At 36.8% G+C, this 20876-nt stretch overlaps 1 protein-coding gene across 6 annotated transcripts in view; it reads left to right on the top strand.

Moving 5' to 3' along the window:
• EPHA6 (EPH receptor A6) overlaps nt 1-20876 on the top strand; it is a 446467-nt gene that overhangs the window by 56680 nt on the left and 368911 nt on the right. The window lies entirely within an intron of this gene.

Genomic DNA, 20876 nt, shown 5'->3' with positions numbered 1-20876 from the left:
TTAATAAAGGACTGTTATCTTTTCTTTCTCCATACTTCCTCAGTTGGAGCCTCTTAATTTGGAATTTACCATTGCTTGGAGAGGTGGTCTTCCTCATGACTCATCCTCCTTAGCAAAACACTTCAGTCTCATTAAACTGAGACAACAGACTGAAATGGGCTGGTAGAACTGAGAATATCCCCTCCTAAGAGACGAGTTTCAACAGTCAGGAGAGAAAGGATCATGTCCATGATCTTTAGGGAAGAGATCAACATTTGAATATGGTCAGATGATTCCTGAGTGACAGATCCTTTCACTGTTAAGAGGAAATGACATATTCTGTTTTGACAATGCTAAGATTTGTGAAGGCAGTGCCAGTAGGTCAAACAAGAAAACTCACAAAATCATAAAACCATAGAATAATTTAGGTTAGAAGGGAGTTTTGGGAGTCCAACCTCTTGCTCAAGCAAAGCTGTTTTTAAAGCTAGACCAGATAACTCTGATTTTTTTCCCAGGAAAATTTGGAAGATATTTTGAAGGAAGGAGATTCCGCAGTCTCTGGGCAGCCCAGCTCTGCACTTGACTCTCTTTGTTGTGAACTTTTTTGTTTCCTTTACACGTGACCAGAGTTTTCATTGCTTCAAGCTGAAGAAGTTTGCTTGAGTCCTTTCATTGTGCGCACAGCAGTCTGGCTGTGACTTTTCTGTGACCAGATTAGCTGCAAACATCATGGGAGGTACCCCCCTGAAGTGTTCTTTTCTCAGGCTGAACTCAGCTTCTCCTTACACCTTGTGTGCTCCATTCCCTTCACCATCTCGCTGAATCCCTGTGAGAATTACCCCAGTAAGTCAATATTGTTTTTCACTGGCAAGTCATATTCAACCTGTTGTCCACCAAGACTCCCCATCCTTTCTGAAGGCAGTTTCCTGGCCAGTCAAGCCCCAGCTTTTACCACCACATGGTCATGCAAGATTTGACTCTTGCCTTTGTTGAACTTGCAGAAGTTTCTGTTGGTCCATTTCTCAAAATCTCTCTGAATTAGAGCTCTGTGCTCCATATTATCATCCTATCCCTCTAAATGAGTGTCATATGCAAAATAGCCAAGGGTTTATCCTAGTCTATCCATAGATACAATGGCAAACCATGACAAAATCCTCAATAAATTCAAGGTAAACCGTGACCACTGCTCTCCCATCAATCAGGTGAAATTTGCCCTTGGTAGATCTGTGTTCGCAGTCACATACTTCTCCTTCATGAATCTTCTGAGAAATCAGAAGACCTGCCCCAAAATTTCACTCAGGGCAGTGAATAAAAAAATGCCAAAACCTACCACAATTATATTTCCAAGCGCTAGAAGGCTCATGAGGTCTTTAAATCCTAATATCCTGAACAAGTGAAAGAGACTTTCAGTGTTATTATTGTTGCTAATAGTATTACACATATGAATAGAAAACCAAATATTTATGGAAATAAATATATTGTGGTTAATACAAAGATATAAATATGGATATTGCTATGATGGCAACATTTCTGGAGAAAACCTTGGCAATCTTAATGAGCATAGTCCAACATGCTTTCAACTGGAGAGTCTTTGAGGATATGGGATTTTAATAACCTCTGTTATGATAAAATTTATTTTTTTTTTTAATATTGGAATTTTAGGGGGTTTGATAGGTTTTATTTTATTAGATTTTTGATATTTGTGATTTTAGTTATGTTAATTTATAGAAGACAAAATTATTCTGCTTTGTATTACTATTACAAAATACACGGGTTAAATAAATTGTATAAGTGCAATGGATTTTGTAGTTATTTTGTAGGGCAAGCATAACAAAAATCATATGATGACTATCTTTTTTTCATTCTACTTGTGATTATGCCACAAGTCAAAAGCTATTTTGACATACTTTTCATTTCATATCCTTCTGTTCTTTGTGTTTAATGAGAGTCTTGCATGTTATTCCCCGCATGTGAATTCTGAAAGATGAAAGGATCAATGCATTCTGCATCAGTGGGTAACTGAACCTACTCAGGAAATCAAAATAGAATTATTTTTATCTATGAAACTCTTGTGCTCTGTATTATGATTCAGGTTTACTCATGTGGTTTGCTCCTCAGTCATTAGAAGCCATGAAATGATTAGTGGCATTTATCAAACCAGTCACACTCCACTGGAAACACCAATGTGCCTGGAGGGAACAAGGAGCCTCTCTGCGAATTATTCTGTGAGGCACTGCAAAAAAAAAAGGAAATCAACAAATGAAACATCACCTGAGACCTTCAATATGAACAAAAGTAATTCCCGGGTGCACTAAAAACGTGGCCTTGAGAAAAACAGCAAGTTCTTTTTTGGATGAATGCTGATTAGCTGGGTGCTTCAGAAGAAAGACAGTATCTTTTGTTTCCTGATTATATCCTCATCCAAAGAAACTCTCCTTTGAAAAGAAAAGTGGCTTCATTAAAGAAGTAGTTAACTTCTGTATTAACTATATACTTTCTACCAGGAAACGGAATTTTGATCAGTTCACTCTGTTAGGAAAACAAATGCTGACATTAAGAACTGTTCATACAGTTAAATATTACCCACTTGAATTTTATGGTCAAGGAATAAAAGTAATCTAACTATTAGATTACTATTTACTATTTACTAAAATTACTATTTTGAGGATATGGATATTGAAACTTCAATTTACTAAAAATGCATCGGGACACTTGGAGATGCTGGGGTTTTTTTCCAGTAAAGGAGTAAGTTATATGTAAAATATGACATATATGTTGTTGCCATTTACATACAAATAAGACCTGAAAACTAAAATACTCAATTTCAGTTAATCTGAAGGTTTTTTCATGGCCAATGTCAGGACATTAACATGACCTATTCAGTCCCCTCTCCCTGCTATTTTCAATTCTTTGGTGTCTAGTGAGACACTGGCATATGGATTTCTGAAACAAATAAAAAGACATTTTAGTTCAGTGTTAATATGTATTCCTGCAGGCATAAACAATTTTACTGTGGAAGATTTAGGGAATGAGATAAAGACCTTATAGATCTATAAGGTCTTAAGACCTGTAGATCTTATAAACCTTTTAAGATCTAATAAAGATTCCAACTGGAAGTTGGATGTAAGGCTGTTGTACATAATACTGAAGCTCTAGATTATGTAAACCAAAACTAAAATGTGGGGTCATTGTGGTCATTAATCCCTTTCTCCTACCTGAAGTATTTTTTGTACTTGATGAGCAGTTTCCAAATAAAAGTTCATTGAGCCATAATGTTAAATGAATCTGTGTAAGCTCTTGTAAAATTTATGGGTTTCATAGTCAACACTGAGTTAGTACATGATTTGAACTGTAGTACCTAGAGGAATTTTAAATTTAGGTAGACGTTTGTGACTTCCTACGAGGAGATTGAAGTGACGTTTAAACTGCGATGTGACTTCACAGCCTGTCCAATCGGTGTAAGAGAGAAAACAAAATAGGTATTGATGAATTTGAAGTTCTGGTAGCATTTCAGAAAAGAGGAGTTGGATTTTTGGTTGGTTTTGATATCCCCACTGTGGTTCTGCATCCATCCTGGGACATTATAGTCTAGATGACTTGGCCTCAGAGGACTCTACGTAACAAACCCCAGAGCTGTATGTTTTGAATTCACTGTTGATCCTGCTTTGAGCTAAACCTGGGACTAGATCACTTCCCAAAGTCTCTTCCACCTTGGATAATTCTTTAATTCATATATTAGAGACAAAAATACTTCTACCTGCACTAATCATTTTGATTTAAGGCCATGTCATTAAATTTATGTGATGCCATGACATGTAGTGTTCAAAGTTTTGCAGATACCTGAATGAATACATAAAATAATTGAAACATATTTTGACCCAGGGGTTTAACAGCATTCAGGAACAAACAGTTCATTTAAAAAATATATGACAAGTTGCTTATTTTTCCTATCTTTGTAAAACATTTTCTAGCTAACAAACCTGTTTGGGCTTTTTCTTATCAAAATGTCTTGATATAAAGCTTGTATTCATTATCTTTAATAAAAAGGAATGCAAAAGATGCAAAGTTGAAGCATTAAAAAAGGCAAAACCTGACACTTAAGGGTTTTTTCTGCACTACAAATCCACATTACTGAAGCAAAGCTGTAATGTAAGTTGCTGCCTTGATCAACTTAAGATGTTTTTGGCATTTTGATTGTAAATAGCGTCGTAAAATGGAATTCCTGAGAAGAATGAATCTCAGATGAAGTGAATTTTTCTCTCTTCTCTATAACCTCACAAGACTGGTTTTTTTTTTCTGCAATGTAATCTCAAGTTTGAGGCTGTGATACATCTCCTGTGAGCTTTGACTGTGTATTAGAGCATCAGTTAGGAAGATTTGCTGTGGTTTTATTATTACCTTTATTAAGTTACTAAATTTTTCAATCAGTTCTCTAGAGCAGAGGAGAATCTTAGTGCACCTACAGCAGCACAGCTCGTTGTCTTGGGAGATACATTCCCCTCCTGCCTTCCATGGATTTCTCCTCTGTGACTCCAATGGGTTCAGCACACCTGATATTTCCTTAAAGCAAACAGGGTTTAACCTTTCAGGCTTCCTGAGGTGAAGATAGTGCTGGTGATATAATGCCAAATTCTTCTCATGAAAAAGATCAAGTCTTAGTCCTGAAATGCAATAAAAAAGAAGTGGCTTATCTCACTCAAGCTACCTCAGGGTCAGCCAGTAGCAGACCCATATTTGCAATTAAGAAGCTCTTAAATCTTGGCAAAGCTTTTTCTTTCTCTTCCCCTCACACTATTACACTGTGTACAACGATCTGCCTTTCTACAAGTGTATTTTCTGATATCACGCTCAGGTTTCTAACGTGGCATTTTAAAAACAATATTTATTATAGTGATAATTTATGTGGGAAAGCTTTATGCCAAACCTGGTTTCACTGCAAGAGGTTAGTAAATTTAATAAAAATATCTGATCTATCACAATAGAGCCTTTTCTCCGTTACTTAAACCTTTCAAGCAGTGGCACATGGAAAGTTCTCTATTTCGCAGGATCACACAAGTTATTGTTTTCCCCCTACTTCAACCTTACTTTCAAGTTCAAAGTGCTGTTTCAGACAGCAATCAGCAACACTTTGTTTTGTCCAGGGCCAAAGAAAGATCTGCAATAGATACCAAGTGTGACCACAGGCATTCCGGGGCAGGATGCAAAAAGCCCAGCACTTGTAGCTCGGAACTGTGGCATTCAGATAAAGACTTTCAGGAATATGGTGTCAAGAATGAAACATTCATCTCACAGCTTTAAATTACAGCAGCTGCTTTCAGATTTTCTTCAGCCACAGCAAATAGTCACATCTTTACTCGCGGAGACTCATTGACAGTGAAAGTTGTTGAATAAATTTGAATTCTGCTAAGTAAAGATTTCCCCTCTTCATCTGATTTGAGATGCACTTGCAAGTCCAAACATATTTAATATGAGCACAAGAGGAAAATGTGATTGTTTTCCAGTGGGTCTCTTCAAAACAAATGTTTCACATTAATATTTCTAACAGAAAGAAAATGTGAAAATAATTTGGCCCACGTAGAAAAATCGAGATTTCAACTTACTTCCCAAAATTATAATAAAAATGTTAAAATTTATGAGAAATAGTGCTCCAGCATGCCTATGTAACTATTTTTTTAGCAGATTTAATGCTTTTCGGTGGAATAGATAGATTAGAAATGCAATATGTGTTGCTATATTCTAATATTTTCATTTTATTTCCATTTTTTATTTTCAGATATTATAAGGAATGAAAAATGAGATATACATGTAAGTGGGAAAAAGGCTTTATTAAAAGCTTATTATTCTGCAAAGAACAGTGTGTTTAAAACTTTTGCTTTTTTTATAGATGATGACCCAGATCTTCCCAAGTTAGGCTTCCTAGTGAGTTGTGTGAGTTCAGTAAAGGACAAAGCTTCCTAAGAGGCTGAATATTATTGAAGATCTATGAAAATTTAAATTGTGTTTAAGCAGAGCTTCTCTGCTGCCTTTGATGTTGCTGTTTCCTGGCCCTTTGAAGGGAGGGTTAACACCGGATTTGTTCACTTACATAATGAGTGGGTTTTGTATTGAGAAAACCATTGGCATTGCAGGTAAAATAATGAACATTTTTTTTCACTGTGATTTAATGTATCATGTCCTTAACAATGTAATTTACACAAATCTTAACAAGTGGAGCTTTCAAAAAACCTCATTCATTCAAAATACAGAGTTCACTGAAAACTGCACAGGCCTTAGTGGGGCTGTTTCTGCTTTCAGATATCACCTCTAATCATGTTATTTTGCTCTCAGATTTTGGGATTATAGGATGTCTATTGAGAGAATGTTGTAGGAAAAACTGCTGCTAAGAGAAGCATTATCACTCCATATAAGTGAACAAGTATAATTCTGTTATTAAGGTGATGGTGCTTGGGGACATAAATAAGACAAAGTTTATAGGTGGAGGGGATGTAATTCATTAAACTACTTCAGCACACAATCTTTCATGCACAAAAGCTTTCCTTCTGCTCTGCTTGAGATAGACTAGAAAATTTATCTGCTTTTTCCATTAATTAATTAGTAAAAGCTATAACCTCCACTCCACAAATGTTTTGTTGTCCATGGAATAAGTTTGGTCCAACATGTAAAACTGTAATCATCTAAACACAATCTAAACAGCATGAAAAATTTTGATTCTTTAAAATCAAACCACAAGTATTGCAAATCCTTAAAATACAATAACTACTGAAATGTTATTTGTCTAGAAGAATTAGTTAAGCACTGCATGATTAAGAGCACATTAGGAATATTGTTTCTGATAGTATTTTTATTCAGAATTTAATACAATCTTTCAAATTTGCATACTTTGGTGGGAGTAAACAAAAATAAAAATTTCAACATGTGCAATTGAATGCATAAAATGCACATTTATAATAAAAAATCCGGAGCTCTGTGGGAATAACTAGGCCTGCATTGTAGATAATTGAATCTTTAGCCTAAGTTCATTTAAATATGTAAAGGATTTATAGAAATAACTACACTTAAGAGATTCCTGTAAACAAGTTTTAGTAAATAACTGGTTGCGATATGAAGGATTAAAAAAGATTATATGTTTCTAGAGAAATGGAGTTGGACTCTGAATATTCTGTATAGCTTGGGGCAGTGTGAGATCAACAACTGTTTTATATTTCCACTCAATTCAGTGAAAACTGAGCCCATGAAATTGTGGAAATGTCAGGACCATATATAAAAAGTTTTGAGCAACTATCCTCTTATTTCCTATTCTGTTAAGAATGTCTGGGAGAAAATGATATAGTTTAACAGATGTGCATTGGACCCAATGAAATCATTGATATAGGCCCTAAGCAGACATAGAAAAAGAATCAAGGAAGGAGACGAAGATATTTTTGAAAAGCATGTGGACAGCCCTTAATAAAGAGCAGAGTTTCGTTCAAATTTCTATGCTGCTTCTACCAGTATTTCTGTGATGTTTTGCTAATACTACTCATATCTCAATGCAAGGGATGGTCATTAGGCCTCTCAGTGATAATAAATGAATATTATGTGTCTCTGATGTATAGGCTGAGTATAATGCTTCAATCTGTAAAGTAAAATATGTGAAGCCATTCTGTAACACCGCAATTTTATGAAAATGCAGGAACCTTGGACAGCTCTAGTAATAGTGCTCCTCTTCAGGTGCTTTCTTTACATAGTAGTTTAGTCCCTGTTTGCTTATAAATGCAGACTTCTGTGGCTCAATTTTGTAAATGGAAATGTCTCTGAGCGTCATAGCAAAGACTGCAGCAGTTTTGATTCTGATTTCTGATGGAAGTCAGTAGGAAGAGATGAAAAAAATCTCTTTCTATGCTCTCTGGAATAATCTTGGTACCCAGGCTGTAATTATTAAGAAGGAAATTTATATTCAGAATAGCACAGATGTTTAGTCTCTATTTCTAAAATTAATGATAGTTCATTGAAAAAAAAAAGCTACAGTATATAGTCAGCTTAGTGCAATTAGTTTGAGAAAAGTGCACCCACAGACACAGCATTTCTTCAAAATTTGCTCCCAAAAAGGAAAAGTGAAAATCCTGACAGCAACCTTCAGTCTAATGTCTAAATGTAGCTGGAACATCACTCCAGGGAAGTGCCCAACAGTGGAACTCCAAAGCTGGCTTTGAGTTTTCTTCATGTCAGTGTTACCTTTGTGTCATGTCACACACAAAATCAGGAGTAAATGCCTTTAATGACACTGTTTTCTTTTCCACATAAGGAAAATATCTTTCTTATTTGTCCTTGGAACACTCCATGGCACAAAGAAATCGCTTCCTTAATGCCATTCCAGTTTACTGATGAAATGAGGCCAAGTAATCAACTATACTTTGGAAAAAATGAAAACCCATAAGGCATCTCAACAGACTGTCTTGTAAGCTGTTCTACTTAGCTGTGATGACAAATATCTTTTGCCACAACAGTGTATTGTTAATCTCTCATATCAATGCTTCCTATGCAGTAAAGCTTCCATCAGAGATCTAATCCTGCTCCTATTTAAGTCAGAAAGAAAAATAGAATAGGTTTGAGGCCAGAATATGCAGAGAACTATGTAATCTGTAAATAAACAGGCATTCTACTTGTAATCAATCACAGGGCAAGGGGCAGCAAATATTAGGAAAAAACATATAGATCATTTTCTTCTATTACTATATTAAGCCTCTGATTTTACTGGTTTAAGTCTTTTAGTACATAATAGGAGATAATGCTGAAGTAAATACTGTAAGGACAGAAAACTGATTGTTTTATTTTGCAATGCTGCATGTCCCTGAAGAACAAACAGAATGTGGTAGGAAACCCTCCTAGGGTTTGTGTTCAATCCAATACCCAGCCAGTAACTACACACACTATTTATTTATTTCTCTGATAACCTGGAATATCTATTCTGACTCCTAAAAAGTTGAAAATATTTTGAAGCATTTTCTTTCTCATCTGTAGCACCTCAAAGAAGAGAAGAACATAATAGTGAATTCACACTGCTGTGGCTCAAATCTCATTTTGGCTGTTTGTGATCCTGTCCTGGTATTCAGAATATTAAGCCTGGTTTTAAAATATTAGCGTATTGCAAATGGTTAAATCTGCTGATAGAGTGTCACAAGACTTGTGGTAAATGGCACCTTAACTGACACATGTTGGTGTTGTGTGGCACAAAACATGCCACTTCCCAGGGAAGATGGACACTTTGTCACTACAGAGGCATCATGTTTCTGAGGCAGGTGGCTTGTAACTGCTGTTGATACTGTCTTTTTGCAGACTGAGTAAATGTCACAAGAGATACAGTGTGGTTGTGTTTACCCTTGGCATGAGTGGAAATGACAGATTGCACATGGACTGAGAGGACGTTCCCAGGGACGTTCCCATCAGCTGTTCCCAGGGAAATAAGCTGGGATGGATTGCTGCTCACACGCCACTTAATTTTCCTGGTTTTGTGCCTTTAATACAGAAGGTGATCCTTTCCTGCCTCAAAAAGATATTTTGAAGATGAAAAGCACTGGAAAGCACAAGGTGGTGGGAAAGGACTGACTAAGTGTGAGCTGTTATAGCAGCTCAGCCTCATACATGAAAACATTTTTGTAGCACTGAAACCATTTCTAACTGACTTAGAAACTCAAGTGAGGGTTTCAATGTGGTAGCCAGAATTTGGTGTTGACTGGGAGGGGTTAGTTGGGTTTTTGGGAAAAAAAGGTAGTCTGTACAGGTCTGTGTGCATAAGATCATTTCAGTAAGAGAGCTTAAATAACAGGTATAAATAGTTCTTCAGAAAAGCTAATGAGTTAGAAAGTTAAATGGATTTTTTTCTCATCAATTTACTGACTTCTCTTTCATGTATTTTTATGGGTTTTTAACATTAAGTGTGAAAAATAAAGTGTGAGGTCATGTCTTGGTACACAGTTCTTTGACAACACTCTGTAATTTCATTATTCAAAGGCACAGATGGGATATTTATAAACCACAACAAAACTACCTAACAAAGGTACTTTTTTTACAGAACTGGATTCTAGAGAAATATTGAAGTGCATAATGATGAATATGCATTTATTTCCAAAATGAGGAAGAATGTGTTAATTCTGTGTACAGCAATAAGCTCTTTGGTTTTTGCTTTCTCCTAGATGCTAAGATTCTGGGCCAGACATTTAGAATAGTCTCCAGCACAAGATGGTCAGAATGCACATTCTTTCAAGAGCACAGATGTGTAAAAGTGATATTTACATCTTGCCTTCCTGCAAACAGGGTAAAAAAAGTTGTGTAAGATATAAAGCACAATTTACAGGATAAGTAGCTCAAGCTTTGGGTGGTTCTCATTGTGTCCTCAGCACTTTGAGAAATGTGGTATGTTAGTGGAGAATTCGAGTATACATTCTAATGTAGAGCATTCTATGTAGTGTATTAAATTCAGCCCTTTTTTAAATATACCATCAAATACATTACATACCAAAAGGAAGACAGGAACACAGTAATAGGAAAGGGTTAGCTTGTTTAATGTGAGTTGATCTATGACACACATTAACAGCAAACCCAACTTGTCTGTAAATCTGTGTCCTACAGCTCCATTTCATCCCACTTCCTGTGAACCTGTAGCACAAGAGTTTGGTGCTGGAATTAACCACAGCCCAGGCAAGAACAAACCTGTGCTGTCACTGGTTCCAGTCACATCCAGTTCTCTGCCAGCCAGCATTCAGAAGAGACCAAACAGCAGAGGTGCTCTCTTGACCTTTCCTTCATTTGGGTCACTCTTTTCATGCTCTGATTCTCACAAAAAAATCAGAGTTGGTGTAGCATGGAGATTTTCTGTGAGCTTAGCTAAGCACCAGTTATTAATGGAAGGAATTACAGGCAGGCAGCAGTCACAGAAACCTCATTTCTTCAGGAGGTCAGCTGTCTCCTTTCATGTATTAGTCGCCTTCAAGTCTTTTTCCTTCTTTAAAGTCTCACATTCCTTTTTTTTTTCTCAGTAAAAGGCAAATGAGACTCTGCCTTTAAAATCCTATTGCAGAAGCTGAGTCAAAGTCATTTCAATGCCTGTGAAATGCTGATGTGAGGTGGCAGAGGCATCAATAAAGTCACTTGCACACAGTTTAATGGAGCAAAGGTACTGAGTCCCAAAGGTGGCCCTGGACAGGAAGGAATAAAAAAAATGATGAAAGTATGAGAAGAAAAAAAAAGGGTCAAGTGATAGTGTAACACAAGTGGGAGTGGGAGTAAATTTTGAGCCCTCTGGATGTTTAGCTGAAATATAGGATTTTTTTCATATATTTTCTGTGATTTCTGTGAATCATGCCTGTAAAGAATAAAACATGCACGAAAGTATAAAACAATAAATGTATACTTAAGCATTTTAATATATAGTGGACTTTCATCTCTCTCTTTCTAGACAGATGAATTTTTTGCTTCATCTACAGTAATTGATATCCAACCCAGAATGTCTGTTCAGCTCTCAGAATATGATGATTAATTTATTCTTTAGTACAATTTCATATTGATAATCCTTTGTACCCTCAAGTTATTTTAGACTATTCAACATCGGTTTATCCTCAGACTGTTCTATTTCTTCTACCAGTAATTACACAGAATGTATCAGTTCAGAGAAGCCAGTATTAGTTTCTTTCACATCTTCTTTAACAAATCAAATAGATTTGTTACATATTGGCAATTTATCTTCAAATACGTACTTTAAAGAAGGTTAGACAAATGGTTCTCTGTTTGTAAATGCTGTAATTAGAAATAACAATCACATCATCTTTTTTAAACAGCAATTGCTTCAGTAGTTTGCCATATGTAAATTACTAAGAATTTCTTTGACATCTTGAAGACTCTTTTCTTCTGTGACCTGAACATCTGTGACAAGTCTAATGAAATTAAAAATGCAACTTGATGGAAGAGAACGTTTAGGACACTCTTTTCACTCTGTGATGCCTCACAGAGGGATTGTCATAGAATCTTTCATAAACTACTTATTACAAGTAAAACAATCAATAAGATTGATTAAATTAGATCAATTAATTAGGTTTAGAGAATAGATTGGTTTATAGTTTGTATTTAATATGTACAAAGACGTATTTTCTGTCAAATGAATCTTAGGAGTACTATATTTAATTTAGCTCTTCCAAAAGGTGTTCTGACATGTTCTCCTTACAGTCATAACAAAAAACCCTCCTACAACATAAGCAGTGTAGGTGACACCCAGCACAGCATTTCAAGTAAAATACTGAGCCTCCACAGCATTCCAAAGTCTGTGCCAGGATTGTATTGGAAGGTAATCTGATAAATCCTATTGGAAAACCTGAGTGGGGAAGAAGTTGTTTCAGGAATTTTCTCCTCACAGTAAAAAAATACTCATATTACAGTGTGTATGGTGGTAGGAAGTGCCATGGTGGTGGATTATATTGAGTCATGGAAATAAGATTTATGCGCCATACTTAAATAAATAATAACAAAATAGCAGTCCCTGCTATTTTAAATTCACACAGATGTATAGGCTATAGTTACTGTTGTTGTGTTGAGGCAATACCTTCCTTTTAAGCAGTTAAATGCTTTTTCTACATGGATTCAAGTTCAGATTCAGATAAAATACCTTGAAAAGTATTTATCTTCAGTATCCAAGCTGAACAGCACAACTACAACCTTTTATTTTAATAACAGACATAAGCAAAAAACCTGGAAGAACACTTGTTGTATTTACTCTGGATTAAGCCTGAATAATGTCCCAGATAAAAACGCTGCTAACTTGCTGTTGATGTTACTCTGAAATATATCTTCATAGGGATTTTATTTTCCTGCATCAACTGTATTTCCCAAGAAATGCCATGTCTGTGTAACATGTAGGTCTTTGTAGCTTACTATCTTTCTAGTATTCTTTAGCAAATGTAGTGAGAAACAGCCCTTGCTCATGAAACATTTAATTTGAATTTATTCAGGAGATAGCGCTGCTCAGTCTCAGCACTCCTCTACCCATGTTTAGCAGCATTTCAGCATCTGAAGCTGCACTTGTCCTTTTGTAAGACATGGGGTATTTGATGGCTTATCCCACAGGGATGGCTGATCCATCCCACCCCCTTCCCAGCTCTGTACTCTTCCATCTTTTATGATGAACCACCCTCATGACTGACCTCCCCATTGTATCAATCCATGTGTTATCAAACACATTTGATGAAAACATCTAATTAGAATCACAGAATCACAGAATATGCTGAATTGGAAGGGACCCACAAGAATCATCGAGTCCAACCCTGAGTCCCGCACAGGATCATCCCCAAGAGTCACACCCTGTGCCCCAGAGGATCATCCAAATGCTCCTTGAGCTCTGTCAGCCTTGGTGCTCTGCCCACTGCCCTGGGGAGCCTGGTCAGTGCCCAACCACCCTCTGAGGGAAGAACCTTCTCCTAATATCCAACCTAACCCTGCCCTGACACAGCTTCAGGCCATTCCCTGGGTCCTGTCCCTGGTCCCCCCAGAGCAGAGCTCAGGGCCTGCCCTTCCTCTGCCCCTCCCCAGGAAGCTGGAACTGCAGTGAGGTCTCCCCTCAGTCTCCTCCAGCTGAACACACCAAGTGCCCTCAGTGCCCTCAGTGTCCTCCCACAGCTTCAAATCAAGGCCCTTCCCCATCTTCGTTGCCCTCCTTTGGACACTCTCTAATGGCTTCATATCTTTCTTATATTGTGGTGACCAAAACTACCACAATGTACAAGGTGAGGCCTCACCAGTGCCCTGAGATGAGCTCAGCTGGTCAGACCATGGTGCTGGTAACACCAGGGTCATGGCTTTGATTCCTGTACAGGCCATTCACTTAAGAGTTGAACTCCATGATCCTTGTGGTCCCTTCCAGCTCAGAATATTCTATGAAATCTGTAATTAGGACAAGTATAAGTCTTTTCAATGAGATCAGATATGGTGACAGCTACTTAAAACAACAATGTAGCTGGGGTTAAAAATCCCCGAAATTTCTCCTTTGCAACGACAATAAAGCAGTTTTAAAAGCTGGCTGTTTGAAGAAATCTGTTGCTTTGGGGGAACATGCTGTTTCAGGTAACAAAGCAAGACCTTTTCTCATATCCTTTCATGGTCAATGTGGGCAGAGTCCTCATTACAGAAATTCCAATGTTCCCTTACACAAACAGAAACACAGCGATAAAATACATGTTTTCTACTCCCTAACATCTGTTCTTATCCTGCCAGCATTCACATGAGATATAAATAAAGGGAAAATGCGCATTAAAGTGCATTACAGTGTTGATTTATAGTGGCTGGTAGTTCTCATTCTATAAGCTGTCATCCTGCTTGACGCAAAATGGATGCAGGCTTTTTTCTCTTCTTTTTCAAATTCTGTAACTTAGATGAAAGCTACTGGATGTATTTTTAATTCAGAAAGTGCCTTTTTGAAGTCCTGTCTGTGTTTCTCTTTAATCTCTTTTTATATGATTTTGTCTGATTTTTCTATTTAAAGTGTAAGTAAAAGTGAGGCAATGTAGCTCTTCTGTACTCTTACATGTTTCCAGCCCCTTCCCTCACAGCTGTCTTTTCTGCTACATTGATCAGGAATTTTTTTCTTTATCTATCCACATTTCTGCTCTTTTTTAATCCTTGGATGTGTCAGGATAACTCTTTTTTATCTTCAAATATTCTGCTCTTGCCCTAATGCCAGCAAGTAGGGCTCCTCTCAGTGTCTTGCTTGTTCTTTAACTAGTTCATTTCAAAATTTCTGTTCCAATTTGATTCCTCACAGTTTTTAGCCTAAATAATCTATCACATAGGACTTTTAACCAAAACTTATCTACAAATGATGTGAACTGTGCTCTGTATACAGATGTTACATATTTCAGTGGTTAGCCCTTCAGTAATAGAGGACAAAAACTTTTGCTGACCAGATCTGCCTGCGTGATCTACATTTCAAACTGGGGCTGCTGTAGTTCACATGAGTTTTTTTTATTTTCTTCCACAAAATAACTTTAGCTTTCAATTTTTTTCATACCATCTGTACAAATTTTTCCTTTTGGCTTAGTAGTCAAGATAAAATGTACAGTATGGCTTAACTTTTTTATGCTTCTTAAATATCCAAAATGTGACTGCCCTAAATAAAAAATAATAATAATAAAAAAATTCATAATACAATCATATTTAAATCAGTGTCTTTGCTTCAGCAACCTTGAACTTGGCTTGAGTAGTTATCACTGCCAATGGGCAATGTCGTACTGCCATTATTAAATGAAAAAGTAATTTATTTAATAAGAAATGGTTCAGCACAAATACCCAGTGGGTTCAGCTCTATTCCTGTGCAGTAAAAAGTTACTCTTGAAAATGTGGAGGGCATCTGAGCACCAAAGTGTTTGCAGCTTCCTGCAATTTTACAGGAATTTTACAATTATGCAGGCCTTCCATTGACACTAAACATTAAAAGTAAATACGTATAAATATACATAAATATACAGCTCCTTTTTTATTTTTTAGAAGGTAGTTATAAATAGAACATTTTAATTTTTCATATCTTGTGTATAAGATTGTACACTAATTTAATTCACTAAAACCTAGAATCACCACACTTATTAACACCCCAGTTGATGCTTGATTTTGTTAATGTAGAACTGTGAAATACCAACTGAATATGCCAATTTATTACAGAGAGGAGAGTGTGGGGATAGTTTACTATCAGTCAGAGGAGATTGGTCTGCCTGGGAGATTTCTTGGTGGGAAAATTTGAGAGAAAAAAAACAATTTAATAAATATCTTCCTCCCTTGTCAAAAAATACTATGTTCAAGTTTGGGTGACTGTGTACCTCTTATGAACCTTACATTTTGTGACATTTTTAACAGATGCATTATCCCTGGATATGAGCAGAGGGAGAATTTAAAGAGTAAAGAATCGTAGAATTGTAGAAGCATTTGGGTAGAAAGGGACATTTAAAGGTCATCTCGTTCAACCCGTCTGCAACACACAGGGTCATCTTCAACCAGGTTGCTCAGAGCTCCATCCAGCCCCATCCAACCTTGACTGTTTCCGGGGATGGGGCATCAATAACCTCTCTGAGCAATTTCCTCCAGGGTTTTAACACCCTCATTGTCAAAAATTTCGTCCTCAGATCGAGTCTATATCTACCTTCTTTTAGTTTAAAACCATTACCCCTTTGTCCTTTCTAAACAGGCCCTACTGAAAAGTCTGTCCCTATCTTTCTTATAAGCCCTTTTTTAGTATTGAAAGTATTTTCTGGCCAAAAATAAATAAATAAATAAATGTCTCCATTCAATTCTAAGAAGCTACAGCTTCTTTTTTATTTGTTGACAGCAACTTGTGAGGTGATGCTTCCCTTGTGACTGACTAAAAAAATGAGGAAGTTTCTCAATGAAAAGGCAAAAACGAAGATACAAAGTGGGTTAAAATAAATGGTAGCAATAGCTTTAATCAAAATAACAATACACAGTCTGACCAGTGGCTTTGCTCAAAGCAAACCAGATAATTTTAAAATCCAGCTGAAAAAATTAACAAATGAGTGAATGAATTGAGTATTCAAGTAAACAAAATTGAATGAATTTGAGTATTCAAAGAACAAAAGCTGTCTTATTGCCCAGTTCTAAGTGATGCAGATACCCGAGAGTAGGGATGTCTTCTCTGTCTTGTGTTGGATTTTTTTCTTGGTTCCTTGGAGTAGAGAGCTGTGTCCATATGATGGATTTTTTAATGCTCTGTAAAATAGCTTGTTCTCCTGTTCCTTTCTCTTTGGATTGCCCTTGGATTTAAGGTAGTTAAAATAAATGCCCCTGTTTTGCCAACAACTTTGGCAGAACAAGTAGGGAATGTTTTGTCCATCTTAATAAACAAAGGACACATTAGGTTTGTAAAGTACAGGCAAATTGCCAGTGTCTGGAAGTTCCCCCTCAAGTGCCCTCTTGCAGATTAGGCTCTATGAAAAATTTCAGAGGCTGAAATGATTTATTTATGAAAATGATGTCAAATGGATTGTTTGGGCAGATACAACAGTGATTTAAAAACAAAATGTGGCCCATCAGCATAATCAGTTTATAAGAGAAGGTGCAGCAAAAATGTTTCTGTTTCCTCCTCCCACATTTACCTTGTTTGACTTGCTAATTTAATCACTAGCACTGAGGATATAGCTCAAATTGTCAGTGGAAGAGGTGAGTTTTCCCAGTGATGATGTTAGTTAAAAATTCTGTCTGATTTGAATGAAAATTATGAAAAAAAAAAAGCAACAACCAAACAGAAATGGTCGGGGGCACTCGGGGCAGGGAAGGTGTTAACACATGTATGAATTTAATGAAGAGCTGCTGCAATAGGAGCCCCTGAAACAAAGTTCTGTTTTTCACTGACTAAAGAGGAGTGTTTTACCACTAATTCATGCATGATTTTATAACTTGCACAATTATCTCAACACAAAACCACTGTGGCATCCTTCACACTTGCCTTATGGTCAACCGTCTTCAATTTGACTTGCAGGAAAATTGATTTGTCTTGTATTCCCTCCATGTTTACTCCAGAATAAAATTATTTTGAAGAGTGAAAACAAGGTGTTGGATGACTGTAGGCAGCAGACACTGTTGAACAGCACTGCCTGAACTGATATCCACATTAAATATTTTCTTGCTTTTTCTGTTGCCAATTCAGAGATGAAAAACATGTATCACTTGGCTGGAGTTATTTGCTAATAAACATAATAAAGCCTTGAAGAAGTTCTGAATTCATAGCACAAACCAGCATTAATTTTGTTATTCATCAGTGTAGGAAGCAGTATTGAAATAACTGGCACGGACTGCACTTATAAATGTTATTTTGGTTAGTAAAGGGAGGTATGTAGATGATGGGAAGTGAATTACTTCCATGCAGAGAAATCATATTTTGCCTTGAACTAAGAGAACCAACAACCCACCATCCTCCTACGCTGTTCAGAAGCACAAAGCTTACTGTTAGTCACTGAATTATTTTATCTTTAGAACTTCTATTTGATTCTAGTGTTTTCTTAGGACCCAGAAAGATGTCATTTGTTAAACATATTGGTCAGGATTTCTTATAAAGTCAGATATGCAAAGTACATTAAAGTTTTAAGGATCTGCTATAGAAAAAGGAGCCTGTGATCTGTCAACATTGTTCATTCCAGGTCTTCTCAAAATACTCTCTTGGGAATCTCTCTGGACTTTTCTTTTTCAGAATTGAAATGTGAAAACTCTATATATTTGAAATATTTGATAGGCTATATTGACCCTGCCTACTATGCAAGTACAGTGAACCTCCATATACCTAATTTCTTAGTGCTTTTTTCCAAGGATTAACAGATATGCAATGAAGCTTCCTAATGTATAATTTAGGCCATTTAGCATACCATATGTATGACATAATGAATGGACTTTTCTTAGTCATACTGTGAATGATATACATTTCCCTGGTGTTCACAGTGGTACTAATTCCAAAATTTCATGCTAGGAAATGAATTTTAATTATACAATAACTCTTAAGATGGCAGTCTTGTTACTACTGTCCCAGCTTTTCTTTCTCTCTTCTCTTCTCTTCTCTCTCTGTATTAAAAAAAAAAAAAAAGAGAGAGAGAAAATTATATGACAATATAGTTTATATACTTCTATGATGTTTAAGCATTTATATGATGTTTATAGCATCATTATATATACATTTATATGATGTTTAGGCAAAACTTTCAATTCTATTTCTCTTCTTAATTATTCCATCTATTCAAGTTATTAGTAAAATATTAAATAATACATCTTGCTGATCAGCTTTGCCACATGTTGGCTTCATTGTTTCACTATTATTACTGCAGATTTTTATTTCAAATCATTATGAAAACTGTTTAACAAGGGTGAATCTTGTCCTATTCTAGTAGCTAAGTGGTATTCTTCAGGTAAAATATCATAGCTCCTGCAAGCTTTAAAGGTAAAACCAAGACCAAATAGTGTTTGGTTATATTTTTATATCATCATCATCATCATCATCATGGCTAGGCTTTGCAAATGAAGATTTAGGAAGGCTCTATTCATGTTTGTTACAAAATATTTTTATATATGTATATAGATAACCAAAAGAAATATCTCAAATTAGCCACAAACCAGCAGGGTCTTCAGCTCCCTCCAGCACACATTCACCAATGAGATGGTACCATCACGAGTGTTGGCTGCATTACAAACTGAGATTTCACCAGATCAATATGCTCCAGTTTTCTATGGGAATGCAGAATTTGGTGGTTGCCACATTTGATTTGCCTTTGGGGTAAAGTAGGAAAAGGAACCATGGGAGAGGGGCCTCAGCCTTGAGCTGCAGACCCCAGGGGATTACAGTCTTCCTGGGAGAGAGTGTCCAAGTGCTTCCATTTAACAAATGCCGTGGCCTTGTGAATCCTGGGTGGCCCCCCCTCCAAAAATCTGGGAATCACTGCTTTAGAGGCAAATTGCTGCCACAAATATTTGTTATCAGAGTTTGCAGAAAAAGATCCACCAGCAATGCCTTGAGCTGTCAGGCTCAAGGAGGCCAGAATTAGCTCCAGGATTGCTCTTTGTTGCATCAGAAGCTTTGCCTTTCTGGTGCCTTTGCTAATGAAGTGTTTAGTTGTTGTTCCACTGCCCTCCCACTGCCTGTCTCTCTCATTGCCTTCCCAGTAAGGAAACAGGAGTTGCCCACCAACATAAAACGTCCTTCTCACACAGCTTCAATACTGTTGCTTTAACCTGTGCCAATGGTTCTTACTGTCTTATGAGACATTTTTCATTTCTGCCTGAAAATCTGACAGTTTTCCAAGGGGTCCCCAAAAATGTAATAACCAAAGCAATCAGAATGAAGTTCTGTGTGACCCTGGCTCTTTTTGGTAACCCAGAATCAGTACAATTTATTCATATTTCTCTTGATAGAGTAATACTATGCTTTAAAGCTTCACAGAGCAGGGAGAAAGAAGCAGTCTTCTAATTCTCAGTGTATACCTCTTGCAGCTAAAGAGTGAGATAAGCTGATGGATTTGTTTGCAAAACTTCTTGATTTTGTTTTTTTCACCTTCACTAGCTCTCTCCATTTTTATTTTTGCTCTCTTCATTTTTCTTTCAGCTCTCTTTACTTTGCTGCTTCAAGCAGCAATATTCGTTTTCACTCACTTGGACACTGTAATCTGGATACTACTACCAGTGAGCCCTAAAAATTCCTTATTTTCTAAGACAACATTGGAAATACAGCAGTTCTGACTGCCTCACTCCCTAAGCACCTGGATGAGCTTTGCTTGCAGTCACAAGTCAAACATGCACTTTTCCTGCCTGACCAGCTTGGACTTCATACACTTGCTCATGAATCTTCCAGGCTTTTCTAGAGCTGGGGGTTTATGAACACAGAGAAAAAATATTGGTTTACATTCTTAGTTTGCATTATTTGGCAGGTCCATGTCAAAAGGAAAAAAAAGCCTCAAAGATCTGCAGTTCCTGTGCATCTCCTAAAAACTAAGGCTTGCAGAGGAGCGAGAAATGCAGGTTTTTAGCAGCAGGGGCACAGCTGCAGTTGCACCCTCCTAGTTTGCAGGTGTGACTTGTTGCCCCATCAGGATCCTCACTTTCAGCTGGCTATGCTGGAAGGGCAGAAATGAAGGAACAAAGGAGAGGGAAGAACCATGTTTAATTCAGAGAGAAGTGTTGATGTAGCTGGGGGTGGATTTAGAATGTAATTTTTATAAGAAGCAAGGCTGAACTGTTCTTGGAGACTTTTTAAAATCTAGATAATTCCAATCAGTGTTATAAAGAAAATGTTTTTGCAGGTGTTTTTCTCATAGGTAAGGCTCTGTGCTTTAGGTTTTCTGTGTGTGTAGCTTCCCATTCTCTGTTTTTCAAGATGTTTATATGAATTTTAATCT

The sequence above is a fragment of the Pseudopipra pipra genome, chromosome 2 (genome assembly GCF_036250125.1).
Source record: "Pseudopipra pipra isolate bDixPip1 chromosome 2, bDixPip1.hap1, whole genome shotgun sequence".
NCBI classification, from domain to species: Eukaryota; Metazoa; Chordata; class Aves; order Passeriformes; family Pipridae; genus Pseudopipra; species Pseudopipra pipra.
This window is presented reverse-complemented; position numbering and strand designations above follow the sequence as displayed.